Source organism: Haliotis cracherodii, unplaced genomic scaffold (genome assembly GCF_022045235.1).
Source record: "Haliotis cracherodii isolate W230 unplaced genomic scaffold, xgHalCrac1.p SCAF_18, whole genome shotgun sequence".
Classification (NCBI taxonomy): Eukaryota; Metazoa; Mollusca; class Gastropoda; order Lepetellida; family Haliotidae; genus Haliotis; species Haliotis cracherodii.
In genome coordinates this window covers 22,894,381-22,915,104 of record NW_027266273.1, presented here as the reverse complement: position 1 = coordinate 22,915,104, position 20,724 = coordinate 22,894,381, and the positions used below count along the sequence as shown (strand labels likewise).

General features: G+C 40.9%; 1 protein-coding gene across 1 annotated transcript in view; it reads right to left on the bottom strand.

Annotated features, from left to right (window-relative positions):
- Positions 1–19,134: 19,134 nt before the first annotated feature.
- Positions 19,135–20,724, bottom strand: part of LOC139465418 (uncharacterized) — a 38,073-nt gene continuing 36,483 nt past the window's right edge. Inside the window, exon 2 of the mRNA XM_071247128.1 lies at positions 19,135–20,143. The gene's annotated coding sequence lies outside the window, so the exon portion shown is untranslated. The remainder of the gene's footprint in view (positions 20,144–20,724) is intronic.

Genomic DNA, 20,724 nt, shown 5'->3' with positions numbered 1-20,724 from the left:
TATATTTCAAATACAGAAATACATGGCACAAAGCGTGTGTACGTTATACTAATATGGTATACAGTATTTCATATATATCACGTATGTCAGTTCTAACGTTATGTCGTTTATAGCGTGTGGAGACTACAAATGACGTGTTAATTTTGAATTGCGTACAAATACAGGTATTCTGCTGCTGATAAGCGTAGAAAATCGTTCAAGAAATATATTCGTTTTGCAACACAGTAGGGGCAGTTTAAATGTCTTGGTTAAAACATTTCTTTTGACGTTGACTCAGCATGATTGATTAATGTTACCGAGCTTTTGACGAAAGTTCATAAGCAGAAACATCGATCCCGTTCAAGTAAATATATAAGTTCAACCCTAGAGAATAACCTGTCTCGAGTAACGGCCGAAACCGATTCCATTTGGCGTAAAACGCACATAGCAGTGAAAAGTATATATAGGGATCACTGAAAATTAGGTGTTCGCGAAAAGGGTAACCGTGTCCTGCCCTACCGGAAGCAAATGAAACAGGAAGCCAGTGAATGGAGCAGTTCAAAGAGCACTCTGTAACATCATGTTCACACAAACTGCTATCACATTTTGGAAGTTGTTGAGAGTGATTCTGATTCTGACGGGTTATCTTGACCCCAACTCTTCGTCAGCTTATTATGACAGTCTGTGGTGTGACGTGAGTTCTTTGTGGCACTGATAAAATAAGACCAGGGTGAGGAGAGCCATCAGACTAATTAATCCTGTAGCGTGTTGTCAAAGAAAGTTAGGTCCACATTTCGTATGGACGAACAGTATTGTCCTGAAAGATCGGTCACTTCTATAGCGACACATGGTCCTTATGAGTGGTGCCACGATTTGGGCCAGTATCTCATCTCTAGAGTTTTGCGATGAGATTACCAACGACAACAGTAGCAGTGATCCAACCCAGACCATTATGTAACCGTTAACAAAGCGATTAAGCGCCACTATTTCAGCATCCTCAAAACGTTCATTGCGCCGCCCGTAAATACGGCTAAAGCTATCGTGTAAGGGGAGATTGAACTGCCCCGTCTGTGAACACAAATGACGATCACTTACCTTGATTCCAATCATAAACAAGTCAGCACCATAGCAAACGAGCTTGCTTGATATCTTTGGTGGACGCCAAGAACAGAGACCAGCAGAACGCATTACTTTTATATTAGTGCTCATCCCATACGTTACGCAGGGTAGTGCTAACAAGGTATCTATCCCACCTCTGTGTGTGACCATAGGAATAGCCGGTCATTGAGCAACAGAAGCATTTCAAGTGGTTTGGTATTGCCGCCACACTGATGTGAGTGACGTTAAAACGTACTGCCATCTGACGTTGACTGTCAACTATTAGGGCACCCGAAAGCTCATCCCGATAAAAAAGCATGTATTTAGCATCGAAACCTCCCAAACACCCAACGAACATCAATAATATAATCCTCCAGTGTCATTCACCAGACGGGATAACTAATTTAATGATATTTTAATGCAACACTTACACTTAAATAATCACAAGAATTTACGGAAGAATTATAGTTGATAAAGGTTTCATACAAGTAATATCAACAAAATTTGTTTGCTTGTTTTAATGCCGACCGCGATCGCAGACCGTAAGTAGTCGAGTCTGCACCAGACAATCCAGTGATTGGCATCATGAGCATCCATCTACTCAATTGAGATACGTACGATGACATGCATCAACCAAGTCAGCGAGACTGACCACCCGATCCCATTAGTCGCCTCTGACGACAAGCATGGTCGCCTTTTACGGTTGCTGATTACCTTTTCCAACCCGAATCTTCACTGTGATATTATTTAAGTAAAGTAAAATACGGTTTTCCCATTGGACGAAAGCCTGTCACATGATCGCGAAACTGACGTTCATAAGCTTATTGACGTTCATACGTTTTTCAAAACGAGGTTTTAAATGTATCAACAAGAGGTATCTACTCTACAGTGGAACAACGTAAATTTAAAAACACGGTAGGTTTATCTCCATTCTACAATGACGGAAAGAGTGAGTGAGTGAGTTGGGTTTAACCCCGCTTTTAACAGTATTCCAGTTATATCACGGCTTGTCAGCTTCATGTGGGAGGACAGCCCGAAGTGATGCATGTCCCAGACGTTTACCACATCGGGGAAACCCACGAGCACGGGTATGGACAAACCCAGAAACATAATTGTGGCGCCCAAGGGACGCAACTCTGCACAGCGAATCGCGGCGCCTTAGACGACCATGACGGCAAGAGCGATTTGAAACGGTGCTCTCTTGCAACATTACTACACATAGGACAAGGTTCCGCTATCTTAGAACATTCCGAAAAAGGGGTCACATGTAGTTATATATGTAACAAAGTTCAACATTGAAATAATCATAATATTGACAAGTGCAAAAAAGTGTTTAAAATGGTTGTTTTCATAAAGAAGTTGACAAATAACCCTCCAAACTTTGTCCAAAGATATATGTTTTAATTTCATCGCAACCTGCTGCGCACTGTTTGAACGCAGAAAGTCATTTGTTTAAAATCGAACGTGCCATTTCCCTTTGTAGGGGTAACAGGTTGTAGAAATAGTTTTTAAAAATCTGAACGAATATATTTCAAACTTTATAAATTCATATTCTACTATTTATGTAACATGTGTAAGTCTTATTAATTAGTTAGCAATTACCCCAGTAAACAATACAAATTCAAAATAAATTCCTCTCCACCACGAATTTGGATGTGGCAGAGCTTGACCTGCATCACGGTTACTCACAACTCACAACTGTCATTGGCTGCCAATGTTGTTTTTTTCACTCCCCGTTCCTGTAACAAGTTACACGAAGCAAGATGGCAACCGATATATGATGTGGTTCAACAGTAACCTGTGGATATACTTGGAATGAGCCTGCTGGTACAACGTGATTGGCCATGGCACTGCGTGGGGTGTTACTGACAGCTGTTTTCGGGCTGCAGACGAGCCTTGACAGGAGGGATTGTACATCAGATTACATGTTCAAACCTTTTGGCCTCTCTCGGTACAAAACAACACCGCCGGGCTCTTTAAATTTTCAAATTAAATCCCATCAAGCCAAATCCTAACGTTTGTGGTTGAGAGAGATGACAATAAATATTGATCACAAAAAGCCTTGTAAACAACATGTTGCCATGAATAAAGTATTTTAAAACACTTTTAATAACGTTATATTTTCCTTTAATTATCGTATGTTTCAGTGAGGAAATTACCTGTTCGCCAACGAACATGTCCCTAAGGTCTCTATGAACGTTATCTTTACTATCCAAAAGATATGCCTTCGTTAAGGCTTGTAATCTCATCGAAACAATGAGGGTGACAGCCTGCAACGTCACAATCCTCGCTAAAAACACCCCATATTAGACGCTTGGACGTCTATTAAATTCGCGAGAGCCGTTGACCTGGAGTGTATTAGAGAGCTGGCTTGCATTAGAGACCCAGGGTCTAATAGAGGAAATATCGATAAGTATACACTTGTTATCGGTGATTGGCGGCCATCTTTCTACTGAACGATAGGTAGGCTATTGATGTTTTCATATCCACGTTTTTTGTGTGACAAGGCCTAATATATTTAACAGAGGTTCTGTTGCAAAAAGGAAAGCTCCTTTTAACCAGAGAATCATGCATTCTCCAGTGCCATGCTAGAATGATGACTTGTAATCGCCACAGGTTCAGGAACAACTTTGGAAATCTCTCCCGTCACGTTGATCGTGTCGACCATTTGATGTCTTGATGTAAATGTGTTACGATGCACTGCCGTTGTAACTTACTTAGTTATTTCTTAACAGACCACTCTCTTTTCATGATGATATTTTTTTAATATATTTGTTGTAAGCTAACTACAAAAAAATGTCACTCTGAGCACACATAAGCCAACGTCACCTCTCAATTTGAGGTACTACTTCATTCCGCGACACAGCTTGCTGTTTTATGGCTGTCGGTTTAAACATGAAGTCACTCATATGAAATTGTGTATAGATATACATCTTTCGAGGTGAAAAATAGTGATATGAAAAATATAACTGACTTTCACTTTCTGTGATTTCATTGGCGCACACTCACACACCGTGAAAGTTAACTTTGTAAGACGTAGAATGTTTACATCTGATCCAGGTGAAATGGGGTTTACATCGCGTTCAAAATTATTGCACTTATATATATATATATGTGTGTGTGTGTGTGTGTGTGTGTGTGTGTGTGTGTGTGTGTGTGTGTGTGTGTGTGCGTGTGTGTCTGCTTTTGCAGAATAATTAAAGTTATGTACTGCTAACCCACTGAGACACCATGCCGCTGTTGAACATGGATACCCCACTCACACACAGTATACTGACTCTGAATCGATGAATCCTTGTTTTATCCCTTTAATGGCGACGCCAAGCAGTCTCACAACGAGTACCATATTTTAGGGTATTTTGGTGTAACGGGGGAACGAACAACCGGACTTCCGGTCTCCGGGCATATCTCTATTCACTCGACCATGGAGGCTGTTGATTTGAATCAGGGGAAATGTTCATGAAATAGCTCGAAGAAACGCAACTATCCAAATAGCGCAAATATGGCGAATATTCGGGAGAAATTGCTACATGTATTTGCCAGATCAATTCCGTATCAATCCCACTAAAAGCAGTCATTTTGATGAAATTTCACCATGTCACGCCTACGTGAAAATGAGAGAAGGCGAGCTATAGGAATGTTTGAATCTGGTAGCTCCTAGACTAATGTCTTACGTTAGTTCAACCTCCACAGGAACACTATATCTCAGTTATGGTGACGTTATCAACAGAACAAAAAAGATTATGACTGCCCACCCGTGACAACCCCTCGCCAGGAAGTACGAATTCGTATGATGCATCTTCATTACAGGTTCCAGGCAGCAACTCTCTCTCTGGCTACAGAGGCGTATCTGCGATGCCAGTCCAACGACGTTTATGCATCTTCGTTCTGTACCATATAATAATAATAATAATAATAATAATAATAATAATAATAATAATGGTGATGATGATGATGATGATAATAATAATATAAAAGTAATAATTTTAATAATAATAACGACCTGATGATATACACATGTACGCCTCTCCGTGGTGGCCTAGATAGGGAGGATTTAATCCACTGAACCAAACGTAACCCCCCTAAAATGGTTCAAAACTGGTTCAAAACTGGGTGACAGAAAGCCAAAAAGAAACACACCTTTTAACTAAGCAGCCCAGTCAGCCTCCCTCGGCTATACAAACCAACCAAACTGGAGATGGGACTTGCACCAGGGGGAGGTAGAGAGCCCGTTCAAGAATATCTTGGACGCAGCAACTCAAGTCCACACTTCTTGAGTGTGCGAAAGCAACAGGGTGGCCAGAAATACCACTAGTAAATTGCAAATTGTTGAAGTAGCATTGGGACAAAGCCATGCCAATGTATGCATACTGGACAGAACAAAACATCCGCGACCTGGGTACACAAAGCAGTCGTGCATTTACACGATCGTAGATTTTACGCCATATATGCGCAATGTTTACGCTATAGTCTAAGACTATTGTGTCATCATACTGCGCTTTGCATGACATTATATATATGGAGCAGAAAGAAGCCATTATATTGATGCTGGGGTAGTAAGGATCAATTGCTAGTTCGGAAAATCATCCTTGAAGAGGCTAAAACTTACCACCGTAACCTTTCAATGTGTTGGATAGACTACAGAAAAGCCTATGATTATGTAGCTCACGAATGGATTTTGAAGTCACAGCAATGTATTGACCTCCCCGAGCAACTTCTTGTTTTACTCAAGTCTTTAGTAAATTGCTCGTCAGCTCAACTTGAGATGTATTCACAAGGACAGGTGGTGACTTCAGAACCCATTTCTATTAGAAGAGAAATATTTCAGTGCGATTTTTTTAGTCCTTTGCTTTTCTGTTTGTCACTGAATACTTTAAGCTTTTTGCTTAGCAAAGAAGAATGTTATGATCCGTGGATCCTAGACCTCCTCAGCACGTGCAGGTCCCCAACACCTCTTACTTACCTTTTTGTCGAAGGAGAGGCTATCTGAATGACCAGTGCATCGAGATCATGTGCACTGTGTTCAGAAGGTCAGCAACGCTGCAGAGTCCTTCGCTTGAATAAAGTCGCCATGAAAAGTGAAACAGGAGGATTTGCTGCTCAGGGCCAGTCACTTCCCACTCGAAACCGTCAGTGTGTGATTTTGCATCAAAATGTGAATATGAAATGTAGATTATGAAATGATTTTGACGAAACGGTCCATTTTGACACAAAGGTCTATCCATGGTACGACCCAGAATATGCGGGCGTCATGGAAAAAAATAAATGCAAAATTATTTGAAATAGGCCTGTTTTCAACTTCAGATCTAGCCAGGCCAACAAACCTGATCTTGTCCTTTTTTATAAATTCAGTGAAATTCTTTATATCATTGAGGTTCTGTCCCTTTTGAAACTAATGTAATTGACAAGATTCAGAGAAAAAACATGGCAAATCTTCAGACCTCACGCTCGCACCCCAAGTGCCAAGTTGTCCGACTCCCGATTGTTCTCGGTGCCTTAGGTTTTGTACCTCCCAATCTGTTGACTGACATTGGGAGAGTACCCGGGTTTGATTCCAGGATTACAGCCCTTCTGAAAATCTGGGTGATGCAGGAGGCTGCAGTGTTGGAGAGTCTTCAAATTCTCCGAAAAGTTATCGATGGGTTCAACTAGGCAACACTTCCTCCCATTCGCTGTCTGGGCTGCGTCTAAAAAACTGCATGCGTGCTGCATTTTTTATTTTATTCTGTAGATACTAATAATATAGTAGCAATAAGATATCAGGTTGTAATAATACACTGACCACTTTCAATAAAGGGAAGCGTGTTGCATCTTATATATATTATATACTCGGACCCCGTGGTACCGCGGCATTTATTGTACCGCGGCATTCATCGTATCGCGGCATTTGTGATTTGCGATAGTTCACGCGGGACAAGCCTCTTAGCGGCTGTCGATTAATGCAAATCAGTAACCAGGAAGTGCTCACTTCGTAAACAATTACAATTTCCTCGGAATGTTCCGTCTGCTGTAAGTAAGGAGTTATTAATGCGTTGATAGTTACTTCTGGCATCATTTTTCATATTGCCTTACCCCCATCTATCAATGGACAACGATATAACCCGCAGTTCCCGAAATAAACTTTCTCTATCGACCTGAACTATATCATCTGTATATTCATGGCGACTAATAAGGTAACGGAAGTTACGTAGTCCGCACATTTTCCCCCGCTCTTTGCCCAGAATCTATTAGGAGATCATAAGGGCCATAATGCCAAACTTAGAAATGCGTTCTTCACTAGTAGCCAAAAGATAAATACATACTTTGGGCATACTAGGAGTCCTTTTTATATATTTATTGTTGACTTTTAACATTTTTCCATTTTTGACAAATTATTGTCATCCAATATCATTTCTGAAATTTTGTTGTTGACTTATAAAAATAATTTTCTCTTACTTTTCGGTAAATATGCATTGAATACCTATATTAAAACATTTAGAATTCTACTTGTGCTGTCTTTGCACTTGTCAGGACAAATCACTGATTTCTGGCATGATCATACCAAGTGGTTGGTAGAATTATGTCCTCTTTTTGTCCCATTCGGACCTCCATACACAACTTTTCTCTGTACCGCGATACGATGGAGTTCCCTCCCTTGTCAAACAGAGCGTGAGGCCCGACTTTTACTCATAGCTACTAATGTAAATAATGAACTTTATCAGTAAAATATGCATTGTTTGATAAAATAAATGATATCTGATATAGAGAACACGAATAATCATAAAGGTTAGTGAGTGCATTTTGTTCCGTTTAGCGTTCATGACAAGTACCGCGGTACCCCGAGGTTGCATTTAAATATCCTGTTTAGACAGAGTAGTTGTCTCCTCACATTTGAGGCTTTATGGGCAAATATTTGTAGCTTTCATTAATATACTTCTTTTGTGAAGACTCACAAAATAATGTAAAGAACACTATGTGATTGATTCACAGGGAGATACAGCTCTCGAAGATTTTACATCAGCTGGATACCAAAATGAAATTCATCCTCTAGAAAATGTAAATCCCTTTGGCAACCCTGTACGAACTCTTGTCAACTCGCGACGATGTAAAGCAAATACAGAACCTGTTATACATCACTCAGGTTCTAACTTCAATTTTAACGCCGAGTGTAATCCATATTCACTACTGGATTGTAAGCTACCTCACCGCTCTTGGGTCAACACATCTTTTTGGTTTAAAACCCATTAGAAATATTTTAACACTGCTCACGTCCTGGAAGATCTAAGAAAAAACAAAACTGAACACTACATTCCTGACAGAAGTTGTCCATAGCACAATTAGCACACTCCAAGATATAATGCATTTCATATATATCCTACGGGTATATATATATATATATATATATATATCGATGGGCATATCCTTATCCAAAACCTAATACAACTCAGTAAAGAGTGTACAAGGTATCTTGCACATATTCCTAAATCTATAGCACTTGAAGTGTTCTTACCTATATTGAGAAACCGCTAGCAAGCAACATAGTGTACCCTCTCTATGTACTTCTGTCTTGATAACAAGAGTCTCAGTAAAATAAGTATTAAATCTTAAGTGACCATTGTATGGAAAGGTAACAACGAGTATTCCCTACATCCAATTTCGCCTAAAGTTACTGACGCCTACAAGAAATTACGTTTGTGTGGAACAGTACCTACACTCTTGAAATATGTATAACATATGGTTCCTGGCAGGGGGCAACTAAAGCATTTGAGCATGACTACCATTTGACCCAGTAACACCATGACTCAATAGACCACTGACTGTTCCCACCATTCAGCACTTGCATAATTGCAGGTATATTCCTTTATGCGCTTTAAATGAGACAAAAATGACAGGCATCTCTCTGTGTCAGGAAATAAAGATGATCTAATTTCCGTTTCTTAAACAGCTCTTTTTGCTTTCGAATTGTAAATTTATGTTCATACAAAGCACATTTATGTTCGGTGAAACTATGCCTATGACATTAAGTGTTATATTGGAATATTGCTCAGTGCGTCGTTGAACAACAAACAAACAAACAATTACCAACACTGGGCTGACCCTTTCTCAGATATAGAATGCCAATCAAAACACACAGGTAACTGGTGACAGGAAAAACATTCTGTGAATAGTGAGTCACAAAAATCCTGATCCAAATGGATATCCAACATAATTTGTTGGGTCATTATCTAGCAAACAGATTAACGAATTAACAGCCAAGGTTAATGTTTTTCGTGAAATAGTGGCCTATGTAAGTATGAAGTTCAAATCTGCAGGAGGCAATAGACAGCAATCTCAAATTATCATTTTTTTCTGGTGTTTTTCTATGTTTGCTAGTTTTGCAAAATAGAAAATAAAACGATTAATCTTGTTATACATACAAATTCGTTTCCAGTCAAACCACACCTGATTGTCAGTCATCGAAAGTAACTGTCACACTGGCAAAGGGACCCACCATACAAATTCTCCCCGATAAATCTTGAAAACAATTATTATGCTCCAGACTGATGAAGAAAAGGAATAGCCCGACACATAATTTTTTTGTTGGAAGGTGTGATTCTTAAAATGAAATCCAGGCTCATGGTTTGGAGTAAAAAAATATCTTGGAGGAAATATATCTAATCTCGCTATACCTTTCGGTGAAACCCACGAGCACGGGTATAGTGCTGACAAACCTAGAAACATAATCGGGGCGAATCGGGATTCGAACCCACAACCATAGGTTTCTGGCGTGCCCAAGGGACGCAACTCTGCTCAGCGAATTGCGGCGCCTTAGACGACTGGGCCATCCGTGCCCCCTGCCTCGTATGAACGTGGTTGTGTTGAATAAGCCGTAAATAAACGAAGTTTTGTTTAATATATCTTTGTAAATCAGACATTGTTGAGTGAGTGAGTGAGTTAAAGCTTTCGTCACATCGGCAAAATTTCAGCCATATCGTGACGACAGACATTGTTGAATAAAATATTTATGAACATTATGCGTATGGTCACATGTATACCCTCAACGGGTCTGCTTCTTGCAACGCAACTGCATGACAGCGTATACAAGTGCTTTACCCATTCTTGTTTGTTTCATTATCTGCCAAACAGAGTATACAGTCTCACCGGGGTACGCCCCTTAGGAGCAGGTTAGGGTCTCGCAACATCCTTGTTAGGTCATTATCTAGCAAACAGAGTATGCAGTCTCACCAGGGTACGCCCCTTAGGAGCAGGTTAGGGTGTCGCAACATCCTTGTTAGGTCATTATCTAGCAAACAGAGTATGCAGTCTCACCAGGGTACGCCCCTTAGGAGCAGGTTAGGGTGTCGCAACATCCTTGTAAGGTCATTATCTGGCAAACAGTATACAGTCTCATCAGAGTACGCCCCTTAGGAGCAGGTTAGTGTCTCGCAACATCCTTGTTAGGTCATTATCTAGCAAACAGAGTATACAGTCTCACCAGGGTACGCCCCTTAGGAGCAGGTTAGGGTGTCGCAACATCCTTGTAAGGTCATTATCTGCCAAACAGATTGATCTCATACAGTCTCACCAGGGTACGCCACTTTGAAGTAGCTTAGGGTGTTTCAACACTCTTGTTACAAGATTTCTAATCGCCAATTATATAGACGAACATAATCGTTCATCAAATTCAAGAATTTGGCAGAATCCATCTCTTCCACATCAGAACAACACTTAGGAAATCTCTTTCTCGGCACATTCACGCCAAGGAAGGATCTCTCATTGTCATCAACTGCGTATTCCTCGTTCATTGAAGACTGATTTGGATTAAGGTGATCTGCTTCGGGTTTAACGTTGCATTGTTCCCCTTACCAAGACAAACATACTCGGCTTCGGAATAAATGGTACATGCTGAAATGAAAGTTATCTTTATGTCATTATTCTAAATTAATTGTTTTATTATTAACATGGCACTGTCCACACGGTTAGAAGAGCGATAACACTAATGCTAATCACCGAGTCGATCAGGCTTGTCAATTGAACCTGTCTAAAAGACACATCTGATCTGTCAGGTGAAATAAATCAATATTCTAAATTGCCACTCAAGTTTAAAGGAGACACCGAAAGAAGTGCGACTGTCATTTCGCGCAAAAGGTTGCACAGGTTTAATTTTACTCTTGGGAAGATTATATTGTATTCAGCAGCACTGACAGTCTCACACCATAATGGACAAATGTAATCAGAAGAACAGGATTATTTCTCCATATTAGGGGAATGTAATCAGCAGAACAAAATGTACTTGACCAATGTAGGGAAATATAATCAGGAGAACTGACTGTATCCCTCTATAGTATACAGATGTAATCGGCAGAACTGTATCCCTCTATAGTATGCAGATGTAATCGGCAGAACTGTCTGTATCCCTCTATAATATACAGATGTAATCGGCAAAACTGACTGTATCCCTCTATAGTATACAGATGTAATCGGCAGAACTGTCTGTATCCCTCTATAGTATACAGATGTAATCGGCAAAACTGTATCCCTCTATAGTATACAGATGTAATCGGCAGAACTGACTGTATCCCTCTATAGTACACAGATGTAATCGGCAGAACTGACTGTATCCCTCTATAGTATACAGATGTAATCGGCAGGACTGACTGTATCCCTCTATAGTATACAGATGTAATCGGCAGAACTGACTGTATCCCTCTATAGTATACAGATGTAATCGGCAGAACTGTCTGTATCCCTCTATAGTATACAGATGTAATCGGTTAAACTGTATCGCTCTATAGTATACAGATGTAATCGGTTGAGCTGTATCCCTCTATAGTATACAGATGTAATCGGCAGAACTGACTGTATCCCTCTATAGTATACAGATGTAATCGGCAAAACTGTATCCCTCTATAGTATACAGATGTAATCGGCAGAACTGACTGTATCCCTCTATAGTATACAGGTGTAATCGGCAGGACTGTATCCCTCTATAGTATACAGATGTAATCGGTTGAGCTGTATCCCTCTATAGTATACAGATGTAATCGGCAGAACAGACTGCATCACTCTATAGTATACAGATGTAATCGGCACAACAGACTGCATCACTCTATAGTATACAGATGTAATCGGCACAAATGTAATCAGCAGAACAGATTATATTCCACTACAGCCCAGAGATGTAATCAGCAGATCTGACTGTATCCCGTTGTAGTATACAGATGTAATCGGCTGAACAGACTGTATGAGCTTCAGTGAGTGAGTTTTCGTCGCTTGTTGCAATATTCCAGCAATGTGACGGCGGGGAACACCCTAAATTAGCTTTGTACCCATTGTACCTCTTTGGGGAATCGAACCCGGGCGTTCGGCGCAACGTGCGAACGTTTTAAGTACAAGGTTTCCCCACCGCCCCTACGTAATGTGTCCCTCTCTCTGTCGTGTGTACAGATGTCATCAGCAGGACTGTATCCCTCTATAGTATACAGATGTATACAGATTTAAGCACTAGGTTTCCCCACCGCCCCTACATACAGTGTCCCTCTCTCTGTCGTGTGTACAGATGCTATCAGCAGGACTGTATCCCTCTATAGTATACAGATGTATACAGATTTAAGCACTAGGTTTCCCCACCGCCCCTACATACCGTGTCCCTCTCTCTGTCGTGTGTACAGATGCTATCAGCAGGACTATATCCCTCTATAGTATACAGATGTATACAGATTTAAGCACTAGGTTTCCCCACCGCCCCTACATACCGTGTCCCTCTCTCTGTCGTGTGTACAGATGCTATCAGCAGGACTATATCCCTCTATAGTATACAGATGTATACAGATTTAAGCACTAGGTTTCCCCACCGCCCCTACATACCGTGTCCCGCCCTCTATCGTGTGTACAGATGCTATCAGCAGGACTGTATCCCTCTATAGTATACAGATGTATACAGATTTAAGCACTAGGTTTCCCCACCGCCCCTACATACAGTGTCCCTCTCTCTGTCGTGTGTACAGATGCTATCAGCAGGACTGTATCCCTCTATAGTATACAGATGTGTACAGATTTAAGCACTAGGTTTCCCCACCGCCCCTACATACAGTGTCCCTCTCTCTGTCGTGTGTACAGATGTTATCAGCAGGACTGTGTCCATCCACACAGAAGTCAGATGTTGCCACACGCGTGGGTGCAGCTTTCTTTATTCCTTTTGTGTTGCTGAATGACACGTCCAGCTAGACTTCACACTCAAATAGTAAACCACAGTGAATCAACACAGACACGAGGTTGTTCAGACGAATCCCGGCACCGGATGTAAAACTACAAATAAACTCAATAATGCGTGTCTTCTTACCAGGTAGTCGTACTAGTTACATGTACATGAAGGTTTACTATTAGTCGTATTACCATTCATCAAGCGGTGTTATAATTATCGCATCATATTGGGAAACTGTGATGCTTCGTAAAAGTTGTTTGGTTCCTTCCAATTTGACGATATCGGTGCAGCAGACACTGTACTGATGCAGCAAGAGGAGGTAGATGCCCAAAGATTCCAGTTTCAATGTGGTTCAGTTTCAAATGACCGTCAATTTATTATCAAACTAAATCTATATTACCGTCTTGAATCCAAAGAGCCGGTGGTGTAGCCTAGAGGTTATAGCGGTCGGTCTTCATGCTGAAGTCCCGGGGTCGATTCACTACATGGGTACAATGTGTGAAGCCCATTTCCGGTGTCCCCACCGTGATACTGCTAGAGTTGTGTTAAAAGCGGCGTAAAACCTTACTCACTCACTCAATCTTTAATCCACAAGGAGCTGATTCAGTTGCAAAAGACGCCACACTTCGCTGCACATAGTTGCGTCTCTTAGCCGTGCCAGGATCCGACGATCTTAGAGTCGAATCCGATATTTGTTCTGATAACAATCCTTGACCAGCACCAAATCCCCGGTGTTCGTGGCGTACACCACAATGATACACGCCTACTGTCTGTGCTCGTGGGTTTAAGTGCAAGTAGAAGTAGAAGTAAATATGTAGAGAGAGAGAGAGAGGGAGAGAGAGAGAGAGAGAGAGAGAGAGAGAGAGAGAGAGAGAGAGAGAGAGCATTCCTACATTATTGATTGTTTTGAATCAAACACTCGTTATGTGATATGTCAAGTATTGACACATATAAGGCCAGTATATCTACCGAGGAAGAAATGTCGCTAAACAGCGTATCAGTCCCATCATTTTGAAGGTATTTCAATACCTCTTTTGTACTGGATTCCAAATCTTCATAACGTATGCCCAGCAAATACACCACCACCATCCCTGTCCCATACATTAACTGTAATTCTTAATACATTCAAGAAAGAGTTTGTATATTCACAGAAAGTATTTGAGACAAGTGGAATTATTATCAAGTCGACTCTCAAATTATCCAAGAATTGGCTTGAATTTTTTAAATCTCAGAAGAAGTAAAAAAGTTCAATGATGTCAAAACATTTGATTTTCCAGTTTTGTACACCACTATCCCAAACGAAAACGGTAAACAAAACTGCATTCCTTGGTGTATGGGGCATTCGTTACAGAACGTGGTGGCCATAGATAATTATAGTTTAACTTACATCTCTAAGTTTAGAGATTCACGGCAATTTCGCAAGAATGAGAGGAAATGTCATCTAAATTTTACAGGGAAAACAATATCTGAAACGTGAGGATAAGACAGCCAGGTAAGACGTAAGCACCCTATGGACACTTACTGTGTTCCCCTTCTTGTGAATCTGTTTCTTTATGCATATGAATCGGAATTTCTGCTCGGATGGGCAAAGTCAAAACAAGGTAATTTTGAAAAAGAAGTTCAACTTAAGCGTCAGGTATATCGATCATCTTAAGCCATTTAATAATAGTGAAATAGCCAATTCCCTTCCACTGATTTACCCACCTGAACTAGAAATAAAAGAGACCAGTGACACCGCGTCATCTGTTTCATATTTTGATCTATGCATAAAGATTCAGAGTGACAAGAACCTCTTAACATGATTGTGTGACAGGAGAGATTACTTCAACTTTCTAATTAGGCCCTTTACGTCGAGCAATATTCCTGCAGTTCCAATCTTTGTCCTCGTCACGTCAGTACTTTCAGGTACAATCGAGCATGGTCTTTCTACGACGATTCCAAACAGCGTCATATGAATCTTGCTCAAAAGGTCTTTGATCAGGGTTACAACATTCCAGGCCGCCCTAAAGCTTTCAAAGTTATAACGGTGAATGTGGACGACATTAACCAAATGACGAAAAAGATGTCCAATAAAGTTCTCTAATGTAACATATACCATATTTTTCCTTGTATCTGAGGTGATCTAGTGACCTGCCCTTATATGTGTTTGTGATGTTGCGACCAGTGGGACAGAAGTGTCTTACCTTTTCGCGAACACGTGGTAGCATCACTGACTGATAGTGATTCATTAACACAGACTGATGAAATAGTCGGACTCGTACAAAGGACTCTGCTTTCAGAAGACAGTTCTTATGATTGGGAAGTGGGAGTGGTTACTTATATGGTACAAGCCTACAACTTGTGCTCCTAGATTTACCACAGTGATACACGCCTACGACCTATGCTTCTGGATTTCATCACAGTGATACACGCCTACGACCTATGCTCCTAGATTTACCATAGTGATACACGCCTACGACCTATGCTTCTTCATCACAATGATACACGCCTACGACCTATGCTTCTGGATTTCATCACAGTGATACACGCCTACGACCTATGCTTCTGGATTTCATCACAGTGATACACGCCTACGACCTATGCTTCTGGATTTCATCACAGTGGTACACGCCTACGACCTATGCTTCTGGATTTTATCACAGTGATACACGCCTACGACCTATGCTTCTGGATTTCATCACAGTGATACACGCCTACGACCTATGCTTCTGGATTTCATCACAGTGGTACACCCCTACGACCTATGCTTCTGGATTTCATCACAGTGATACACGCCAGTGAGTTGTGCTCGTGGGTTTCATCAGAGTAAGACATTCCGACGGCATGTGTATTGGGGTTTCGCCACAATTATACACGCCCACGACCTATGCTTCTAGGTTTCATCATAGGATACAAATCTTCGACCTGGCCGGCTTTGATGACTCACAATACAGCAATTGTGCCCTTACAGTAGAACATCATGATGAATAGCTACCGTACATTCTTTTACGTATCAATACCTTAAATCAAGATATTTGAATTTAATACACAGCCTTACTTTCTCTTAAAAACAATGAAAGAAATCATGCCTATATTTGTTATTGTAAATACTATATGCGAGATGGTGCAACTGTCGTGTATTTTACTGCTATTTCTATGGTTATAAATACAATTATGAAAAATACTTGTTCGTAGCAGCGTCTGATATACATACACGTACTACCGGCATTGATCCGTATAAAAACATCGAGGTCGTAAATTCAGGGCATTGCCCTAGTTATTCCCGTAGGAAATAATTTTTTAAATATAACTTCTAAAGTTTTGGAGGAGTAATCAAAATGAATGATATTATACGAATTAAATCCTGCATTTAACTCTCAATACCGCTTTTCCACTCGTAGAATTGATGTAATGTAAGCTTACAAGCCAGAGGGGACATGGTTCTGCTGGGTTTACTGATCTGTAAGTATTTGAAAAAGCTGCGTTTCAAGAGGTCTTTATTACCTACAAATATATTCATTGTAGAGACGTCATTCGGTTACAGTCCTTCATGATGATTTCAAATCCCATAGAGCAATGATATAACGATTTGGCACATTTCACAAACCAAACTTTCGGGGCACGGTGAGCTGTTGTATGTAACATGACAGTGTTGAATGACAGACTTGCATCGCTGATTTAATATCCCTTCACCAGTATTTAATATTATAGACAATGTTACAGGACCATGTTGCATTGTTCCAGTTATATCCCTGCTCCAGTATTTAATAAAACAGTTTATCTGTTACGATGTGTGTGACCTGCCAAGAAGCTCGCTATAATAGGTTCGCCCTGTTAATCACAGTTTATCTGTTACGATGTGTGTGACCTTCCAGGAAGCTCGCTGTGATAGGTTCGCCCTGTTAATCACAGTTTACCTGTTATGATGTGTGACCTTCCAGGAAGCTCGCTGTGATAGGTTCGCCCTGTTAATCACAGTTTACCTGTTATGATGTGTGACTTTCCAGGAAGCTCGCTGTGATAGGTTCGCCCTGTTAATCACAGTTTACCTGTTATGATGTGTGACCTTCCAGGAAGCTCGCTGTGATAGCTTCGCCCTGTTAATCACAGTTTATCTGTTATGATGTGTGTGACCTGCCAAGAAGCTCGCTGTAATAGGTTCGCCCTGTTAATTTACAGTTTATCTGTTACGATGTGTGACTTTCTAGGGAGATCAGTGCGGAGGGTCGTCCTGTTAATCATACCAGGCCTGGTCAAAATGTTCCAAGCCGGACTAACTTTTAACTAAGGGCAATTAGTGAACTAGTCAACGTCGTACATTGTTTGAGTAGTTCATTGCAAGTGTATATTGTCTTTTGACGCCGTTTTGTATATAAGGGGCAGCTAGTTGAACGTGATAGGGGCCCAAATGGACACAGAAATAACTGATATCGAGGAGTCATCACGTTTTTAGCTTTAGAGAAAGTACTCCCAAAGCCATGATGATGACCTTAGGTCTTGACGTCCCTCAACTTCCATCAATGGAGATTCAGTCAAGGAGATAGAAAATCTTACACTGTCAGACAGACGTAATACCATTGCTGAACTTGAGGAAGACACAGGTCTAAGCCATGGATCCATTGAAACTATTATTCATGAACATTTACAGATGAATATGATATCTGCTCGTTGGGTGCCAAAAATTACCGGCGCCTACTATGTTGATTTGCTGCATCGCCTGAGAGATTCTATCAAAACATGCGACTAGGAATGCTGAATGCTGGAGTACTACTTCATGACAATGCCTCTTCTCACATCTCTCGACTTGCAAAGGCTGCTGTGCGATAATGTTGGTTCAAAGAGCTTCCTCACCCTTCATACTCGCCAGACCTGGCACAAAGTGACTTCCACCTGTTTCCTGAACTAAAAGAACACCTTCGTGGAAAGCGCTGTGACAACAACGATGACCTCAAAGCTGCCGTGAATGGGTTTTCAGGGTGGCTTCAGAAAACTTCTTCCTCACTGGAATTGAAAAGCTTCACCATCGATATGTGAAGTGTAATGAAAAGCAGGGAGATTATGGTCAAAATTAAAAATAAATGTTTGTTAGGCTTTTCATGTTTGTTGTTCGTATCTTGGAGAGATTTGCCAGGACATCAGCAGTATTTCTTTTGTGTCAACTCAAATATGAATCATTAACTCACCTTAGTTTCTGCCTCGTAATAGCTGCACGATATGTATTACTACGAATGTCTCTCTAATAACAGCTGTGCTATTTGTATTACTACGAATGCCTCCCTAATAACAGCTGTGCTGTGTGTATTACTACGAATGCCTCCCTTATAACAGCTGTGCTGTGTGTATTACTACGAATGCCTCCATTATAACAGCTGTGCTGTGTGTATTACTACGAATGCATCCCTTATAACAGCTGTGCTTGATTCGTATATGATAATACCTATTATTTCCTCGTAGCGGCTGTACTGCGTGTATATATTAGGAGTGAGTGAGTGAGTATGATTTTACGCCGCTTTTAGCAATATTCCAGAAATCACGGCGGGGCACATCAGTAATGGGCTTCACACATTGTACCCATGTCGGGAATCGAACCCGGGTCTTCGGCGTGACGAGCGAACGCTTTAACCACGAGGCTACCCGACTGGCCCTTATATATTAGGAAAGTCAAATACATAACACATGATGACACGAGTGCATATGTACTCAAGTAGAAGGGCGTAGACTAAGGACAAATTTTAAAACGAAAATTATTAGAATTTTCTTGAGACGGAGTTATCTCGTGTTATTTAGTACGTATTTCGCATGTAGAATGACACATCACTAATTGCAGAAACTCGTTTTGTGCTTGGTGGCGAGATTAATTGAGCATACAGAAAATGAAAACATAATTCATACTTTCAGTTTACCTGTCCTTCATTTTATTAATGAAAAGGCATGACGGCGCCCTCATAACCGACCTTACAACAGGGTCAGCATCACCATGCAACTGCACCAACTGATACACAGCTGCTACAAGTCTCTATCAAACATCACAATGATCCCGTACCGATGAATTGCAATGAGGAAATGAATTACATATATGCATAACGAGTGTTAGCAGACACTGGTATCAGCGAAAGTCGGTGGGGGCGGGGGCGGTGTCGCTGGTGGTATGGGTGGTGGGGGTCGGGATAGCTGAGGCCACAGCCACAAAGAACCAGAATGACATCCACAATTAAATATTTTGGCAGTTTGTGATACCATTTACCTAATTATTGACGAGGCTCATTAACAATTTGAAAAACAAACTAAACATGCAAAGATTAATTTATTTATCGCTTTTGAAAATAGTGACATTTTATGCAATATATACTTATATAATCTGAACAGCGGGAGCTGTGATGCTATTCATGAACATATGTTCCAGGATGTAAACAGTTGTCATAGCACAGCCAACCTTCCGACACGAGAATGAATACTATATACGAATGTCAGCCTGTAAGTATACTATTGGATTCTATGAAGTCTTATTCCAATACATGTGGGTCTGTCTGGAGGTACGTGATGACAGGACAGATTATTGAGATGGCATGTACTGTTCCTTGATGGTGAGACAACTTGAAATCTAGTTGTTAGGACATTGGGACTTACGAGCATTTTACTAAATGTGTGACCATATCCGGTCACATGGTATTTTAATTCACTGGAGCAGTCGTGGTGTTTTACAAAAAAACTTTCATAAAAATAAGTCAGCACAAACTATGTGGTCGGTTGGCCTGATGGTGACGGACTTGGGTAAACAGATTCACGCGGGTTGGCGAAGAGTCATTCAGGATTGTTTCACTAGCTCTGGTTTCAATGGTCAATGTTCCGACGCCTGTCATTGGGTAGATAGCTATAGCACGTGACTTGTGCAGTGGAGCAAGGACTGTAACCAGTTTGCAGATCCTGAAAATAAAGATGCAAGTGTTAAATGGTGATTTTTTGTGTGGTTGTGATACATCTCAGGTACACCTGTGCCTCGTTAATAGTCGCATAGGGCCTGTCAGTGAACCAAGGCGGTTGATAAACGGAATATTATTGCAGAAACAGGGACCCCTTTGATCACCTTGGTGGAAGACAAGTATACATGTCAGAGGAAAAGTCGTTTATGTGTGGTAATTTGAGGTGAAATGGGGTTTAACGTCTCTTCCAAGATTAGTGCACTTATATAGCGAAGTGCATGCACGTGTGTGTGTGGCTGCTTGTACTCGTCAGGGCACATGCCGATTTATAGTGCTAGCCCACTAAGATACCATGCCGCAGTTTAATATGAATACCTCACTAAGACACAGTACACCAGTACACTAATTCCGAGCAGACAAGTTCTTGTTTTAGCCCCTTAACGTCGAGCACCATCCAGGGTAACAACAAGTACCATCTTTTAACGTCTTTTGGTATGACGCGGCAGGGGCGGACGCTCTACCACTAGACCCCGGAGGCGGTCGAAATGACGTTTGTGTGATTTTGTTATTACCATTGTACTGATA